Source organism: Sylvia atricapilla, chromosome 24, assembly GCF_009819655.1.
Source record: "Sylvia atricapilla isolate bSylAtr1 chromosome 24, bSylAtr1.pri, whole genome shotgun sequence".
NCBI classification, from domain to species: Eukaryota; Metazoa; Chordata; class Aves; order Passeriformes; family Sylviidae; genus Sylvia; species Sylvia atricapilla.
In genome coordinates, this window is record NC_089163.1 from 1,214,370 (window position 1) to 1,221,228 (window position 6,859).

A 6,859-nucleotide genomic window follows, 5' to 3' on the forward strand; every position below is an offset into this window, starting at 1 on the left:
TCCTTCCTAAAGGTCATTTGAATCCCCAAATCATCCCAGCTCTCACCCAGGGTGGACCCTGCTCGGAATCAGAGCCCCCCATGTACAGACCCCACCTCACACGTCGGGACCAGCGCTGCTCCCGTTGCCCAGGGCAAGGAAAACCTCCTGTGCCCGGGAAAGGAGCGGAGCAGAGCTGCAGCCACCTCCGCAGCTCCCCTCGCCATCCCAACCCTTTCATTGTGGGAGAGATGCTGACGCTCAGCCCGGCTCGAATTCTCTTTTAATTCTCCTGTAGGAACACCACGGGCAGCTTGTACCCTTTGCACGGGGATTTGGGAGCAGCATCTGGTTTAGGAATAATCAGCCCAGCAGGAGGAAAGTTTTTCTCGCCTGCTCTGGGAGTATTTACATCTTTGACCTCATCTCAGCACGATAATGGTGCACTTTGTCAATCTTGCCAGGGGTCTGTGAGTGGCTGGGCTGACTCCTGCTTGCCTCTATTATGATTTCTGAAAAGACCTCCCATAAGGGTTAAATGACCTCACATTAGCGCTAATTTGGGGCTAACTTTCCTATTGAGAACATAACAAAGCCACGGCTGTTTACCCAAGTCCCATAAAGCGACAGGGACCACACACAACCCTCTGCACTCAGCCTGGACACTGACAAATCTCCCGCCCGGCTCTTCCCGGCCAGAGGGGGATGGAAAAATCTTCATCCAGCCTGAATTCCCACCCAACAGAGACCCCGAGGCAGCTCCGCTGCTGTCCCCAGTGGGGAGAGACAGCGGCCACCCCTTTCTTCCCCTACACGACCCAATTGCAACCCGCTGAGTCACAGAGCCTCAAAACACTCGCTGCCTCATTCCTCAGCTGTTTTCTGCTCCACGGGCTCGCTGCGAGCGGAGCTGCGATGGATGTGGTGTCACTAAATCAACAGGCGACAGATGAAATGTCCCCGTGCAGGGAAAGCTGCGCCCTGGGAGCGAAGGAATCTCCAGCCCCATCCCCAGCTCCTGGCCAGGATTAGTGACGGCACAAAGTAGGGCAGGGTGGAAATAACAACAGACCTCGCTCGGTGTTTTCCCAAGCCCTGAGATAGAGGCGGATTTTTGCCCCGTGGAATCGGGGCTGAACATCTGGCAGAGCCCCGGCATCACGGCTGGATGTTTTCCTCCCCTTCCCGCTGCAATTAAAGAAGGTCCAAAAAAAAAAAAAAAAAAAGCCAAATAAAGAGGGAGCACAAACATGTTATTGGCCGGGTGAGTAAACATTTCAGGTTCTTGTGCAATCGTTAATGACAGCGCGAGGCGTGTGTGAACTTCCTGTCACTGTCCTGCACTTCATCCTCCATTCACCAAGGCAATTAGGCTGCCCTTTATGCAAGGGCTGAAATTCGCCTGGATTGATTTAACGAGGATAATTTCCTCTCCGGGACTGCTGGAAATTAATCATCACTTCTCCAAGCTCCGGCTGGAATTCGCTGGTCAGCACCACGCGGGGTTCTGCTGATGGCACCTCTGGGGGTTGGCTCTGTGCAGGTATTCCCTACGCTGGGAACGGCAAATATCCCAAATATGCAGCGCAGACACAGACAGTAAACCCAATTCTCTCCTTGCTCATACCAGCCCTCACTGAAGATGCAGTTAAATTACGCTGGTCCTAATTTGCAGCGAGTGAAAGTGGCAGAAGGGACTGGTGGAGTGTTTGAAAGAGAGATTAAATACACACCTAAGCAGTGACATATCTGAGGAGCTGCATTTGCACATAAAAATGGCGATTTTTTTGTAGATCAGGAAAGCAGACAGCAATTCCCTATTTCTAGAGCTCCCTGCCCTGTTCGGTGTCCAGCGGAAGGGTTTGGAGAGCTGAGAGCAGTGAATGTCTCTGAGGAAGGAATGAATCACCCGGACTTCCAAAAAACCATCTCAAACTGCATAAAAATCTAAAAACGAAGTGCGAGGAAGGAAAACCAAAACAAATCATAGCGTAGGGAGACACAGTAAGGGCCTGGCAGCTGAAAGGGCAGAATGCTCTGGAAAGAAAACTGTTTTGTTTATTAAAACAATTACTACAGCTTAAAAGGAAGAGCACGGGAGGAGGTGTGAATGAAGCGCCCTGCTCAAAACTGAGGTGTGGCTGCTCCGGAGGTTTTCCCAGCATTGGTGTCTTTTGATGTAAACCACAGAAACTAAACTAGATGAATTAAAATCAGAGCTCCTTAAAATTCACCAGTTCCAGGATTATTCTCGGGAGCTGACCCATCCCTGGAACAGCCCACAGGGGAAGAGTCACAAAGGAACTGACATGAAAGTTGGAGCAAGTCTTTGTTGACTTCTTCCACCCCAACGTTGACCCATTTCCAGCCATGGAAGGAGTTTTCAACCTCTCTCGGATGAGAAGCTCTCTAAATTTTCCATTCTTCTCTATAAAACCAGTTCAAACCAACTGACAACAACTTTTCTTTTCCCAGTCACCATCTGCAGCAGCCATGCAAATCCCCTGGGAATCCTGTGCTTCAAAGGAATTGATCCCCATCCCTTTATTTCTTCTCTCTCGGGAAGAGTCAGGGCTTCCTCCACTAGATTTTTTCTCTAGACAATAAAATTTAGAGAGCTGCAGATTGGAAATGCTCTGCCTAATTAAAGATTCCAGCATCCCCGGGATATTTATTAAATATTGATTCTATTGATAACTATTGAAACTCTGTTTTCACAGAGTCAAGGCTGAGAGAGCAGCAGAGCCAAGATAACAATTCCTGTGTTCAGATTCTGCCTGAGACTAGGAAAAAAAATTCCTCCGATCTTCCTTCTGCAAAGCTTTTGCCTCTCTTTGGAGCGAGGACAGCTGGAAATTAAATGAAAATATCTTCTTCTTAAAAGACCTCCATCCAGTTTTGCAAATAAACACTTGAGCAGCCACCCAGTGGGGGAACAAGATCATAACCAGCTGGGGCTGGGATGCAGAAAGGTGTGGAGGAAAAGTTTTTTTAAGGATGGCAAAATGGATGTGTAGGAGACGGAATTACAGACGTTCCTAATAAGGGAGAGGAAAGTCTGAACTTCCTGCGAAAAAATGAAAACCACAAACAAATCTGAGAGATTCTCAGGGCCGAGGGAGAAAGGAGAGGCGGGGTAAAACTGCGCCGAGTAGGAAACTGCCAGAGAAAAGTGAGCTTTAAACGTCTCCCCTTTTATCTGGAGGGCTTTGGGTAAGAATGGAGCAGGAGGGAGTAATGAGCAAGGTGCTAATGGCGTGGGGCATCTCCATGGAGCCGCAGATTAAAGCCTCCAGCACCTCGGGGGCTGCGGGAATCTGTTCATCTCGGAGACAGTTTGTGGGGCAGGCAGCTGCAGCCTTTGTTACCTGCTGCCTCCCTTCCCCATCTGATCATGGAAATGAGAGCTACAAATGCTTTACAGCCCGCCCCATCGGGGCTGCGATCTCTGCAGAGATGGATTTATTTACATGTGCCGAGTTATCGCTGCCGAGCATCTGCGAGGGGCCCCGGCACATCTGGGGAGCCCTGATGAAAGTAAAAACATCGCAGCCGCCGATCTCTGTTTGTGCTCGTGGCGCTGAAGGTCAGAGTTTTCTCTTGCACACCCCCTGAGCACCGGCCCGAGGCTCCCAAAGCACGTCCTTGACACCGGAGCCGAGTTCTCCGGGGACAGCCAGGGCCAGGGTCTCTTTGCTTCAGGGATCCCAAAAGGCTGCGGCGGTGGGAGAGCCGAGCAGGGAAAGGACATCCTCAGCCCTCAGCTGGGCTCTGGGGGTCCCCTGCGTGTCCTGAGAGGTGTCCGAGCCCTCTGGCTGCGGGATGAGGGGAGCTGCTGGATCCAGCACCTCTCACATCATTCTGAGCCCTCTCTGGCTGCGGGATGAGCCCAGCGCTGCTGGATCCAGCACTTCTCACATCATTCGGTGTCCTCTGGCTGCAGCCTGCCACGCTTTGCTCTTGAGGAACCCTGCAGGGATTTCCCTGGCAGCAAAGCATCGAGCCCAGCCAGTGCCAGGGCAGAAAAAAGACAGATGTAAGACCAGGAAAAAACAAAAACCTCGACTAAAGCAGCCCGTGAGAGGGCTGTGGAGCAGCAGGGAGGGCAGGTGTGGAACTGCCTCCCAACCAGCCGGGGCTCCCAGGGCCCTGGCAGCTCTCCAGCAGGAATTCCCAGCTTTTCCCCCATCCCAGGACACTGAGGGCCTTCCTTCACTCCAGGTCGAGCCCCTTCCCACCCTGGTGCCTCCCTAACCCAGCACTGCAGGTCAAACACGGATACTGCTGGGGATCCTACAGGAGCTCCAGTCCTGCCCCTGTGAATCCAGAAATCCAGGGGAGAGACGGGGAGCAAATCCCTGCATCTCTCCCTTTTTTCCATGCTGTTCCTTTCCCTTCTGTGCTGAATACTCCAGGGAAATATTTACTACAGAGGAACTCCTCCCTGCCCTGCCAGTCCTGGCTCACAGGATATTCCCTCTGCTGAAGAAAATCCTTGTGCTTCCCATTTCTACCAAAGCAGCCACTCGTGGATGTTCTTGCTTTCCATAGTATTTTTCCTTTGGAATGAAAAGATTTCATGTGCTTCTCTCCAGAGCCTGGCAAAGCCCTCAGCTGGGAAGGGAGTTCTCAGCCTTATTTATTGGTAATGAATATAAAATCTAGAACCAAAGAACAAATAAAGCTTAAAATTAATAAAATTTTAATTAATAATTGATCCCACGATTTCCTGACAGGGTGGGCTCCTCCAGGGGGCTGTGTCCAGAGCACAGGAATTTGCAGCTGCAGGAAGGAGACTGAGACAAACAACAACGTTTGGGTTTCAAACATGAGTTGGAAAATTTTACAGCTGCAAGTAACACTGGCAGTCCTATAACCCAAGGGGAAAAACTGGGGGTAATGAAAGCTCCTGCTTGAGGGCACGAGCTGGTGGCCTCTGGGACAAGGGAGGAATTTTTCCTGCCATTTACAGCATTGCTCAAGTGGCTGGGTATGTTCTGCAGGAGTTTCACCATCCATAGAAATACCAGGTAAAAGACAAAGATCCTGCACTGGACTGGCTGTGGGAGTGATTTGAAATCCCCACCTTTGGTGGTGGAAGACTGTGGCTGGATTTGGCCTCCTCTTCCTCCTGAGCACTCCCCATCTACTGACAAAGGGAGGGGAGGAGGTTTGCTGGATGTCTCCAAAATGTTTCATCTCTAGTGGGCAGAAAAAAAATCTCAGTGTCATCCTAAATTCACTTCACATTTATTACATCACTTTTGTCCTTCCTCTGCAAAGTGTCCTTTCCCCCTGCCTGGAGCCAGAGCTCACAGCACACCCAGGCCCTTCTCTGCTTTTGTGGCCTCCAAATGAAACATCCCCTGTTTGTGGCTGATCAGTTATTTATCCCTGAATACCTGAATTTGCATTTTTGTGCTTTGAATGCCAAGTGTCTTCTGCTGCTCTGGTCCTGAGGGTGACACTGCTCCTTCCATACAATGCCCTGACTCTCCTCTGCTTTTGATGATAAAATCTGGATAAGAGTCATCAGATTTTATCAGTCCACACTAAAAAAATGCATAAAATAGAGGCCAAAACCTATTCTGGAAGTAGCCTCCTTCCTGCCCGGTGCTTTCAACATTCACCCAGGGGGTGAGTCCCTCTGCCTCAGTTTTCCTGTCTGCTCTGAGTGAATTTCCACACCCAGATCAAATCCCATTTTTACCAGGTCTCAGGCACACACTCCCCCATAATAAACAGATAAAACCCCAGACGTGAGGACTCAAGAGCCCCACAACATCTCCTGGCCCAGAACCCTTCCAGCAGCTCCCAAGACACCGGGATGCAGAGGGATTAGGAGGTTTATGGGACCAGGTTTCCCTGCAGGGCCCCCAGCTCTGTCACTCATCATTCCTGTCAGGCCAGTTCAGAGCGTCTCTGCCTTCACTGGGGTGGATTAAGGGCTGCTCCAGCAGTTATTTTCTCCTGCTTTGTTGTTTGGAGATGGAGCTGCAGAGGGGAATGAATTACATCTGCTAAACACATCCAAGTGTCCCTCGGAGCATTCACTGGAAATCAGCACAAATGGCAAGAGAAGGAATTGCCACAGAGGGAACCTCTGCTCTCTCTCTCATGGATGGATCAACACAGCCATCGTTGTTCTTCCCAGTAATTAATTTCAGTGTATGATTAATTGTAATAACCATCAATTCCTAATGAAGCCAGCAGGATCCTGGAGCACAGTTGTCCCAATTAAAGTAACTGTAGTGTGCCCTGAGCAGCGGCTGCTCCCTCCACAGCCCAGCCCAAAGCTCCTCGTGGCCTGGAAGAACCCTGGGAATTGCAGCATCATCCCAGAGCCCAGGGTCTCTGAAGGTGATTTTATACAGGATTTGGAGGAAAAGTCTCTTTCCCTCCATCCCAGCTGGTTTATTTGGAGGTGAGTTTGTTCAAAATGCAGGGATGATTCAGACATAAAGCAAACAGGATCCAAACGTTTACAGGATCCACCATGGACTGTCCTCTGAGAAAAAACATCCTGGGGAATCCTGCTGAAAATGTCTCCCAAAAAATGACCCAGCTTAGAAACACAGAATCCCAAAATCACGGAATCATTAAGGTTAAAAACTATCCCCAAGGTCACTGAGTCCTTGTGCCTGGTGGCCACCGTGTCCCCAGCCCAGAGCTCTGAGTGCCACATCCTGAGTCCTCCCTTGGGCACCTCCAGGGATGGGATCCAAACCTCCCTGTGCACTGCCAAGGCCTGGGCACCCTTTCCATGGGGAAATTCCTGCTGGAATTCCACCCTGAGCCTGCCCTGGCCCAGCCTGAGGCCGTTCCCTCTCCTCCTGTCCCTGTTCCCTGGGAGCAGAGCCCAAATCCCCCTGGCTGTCCC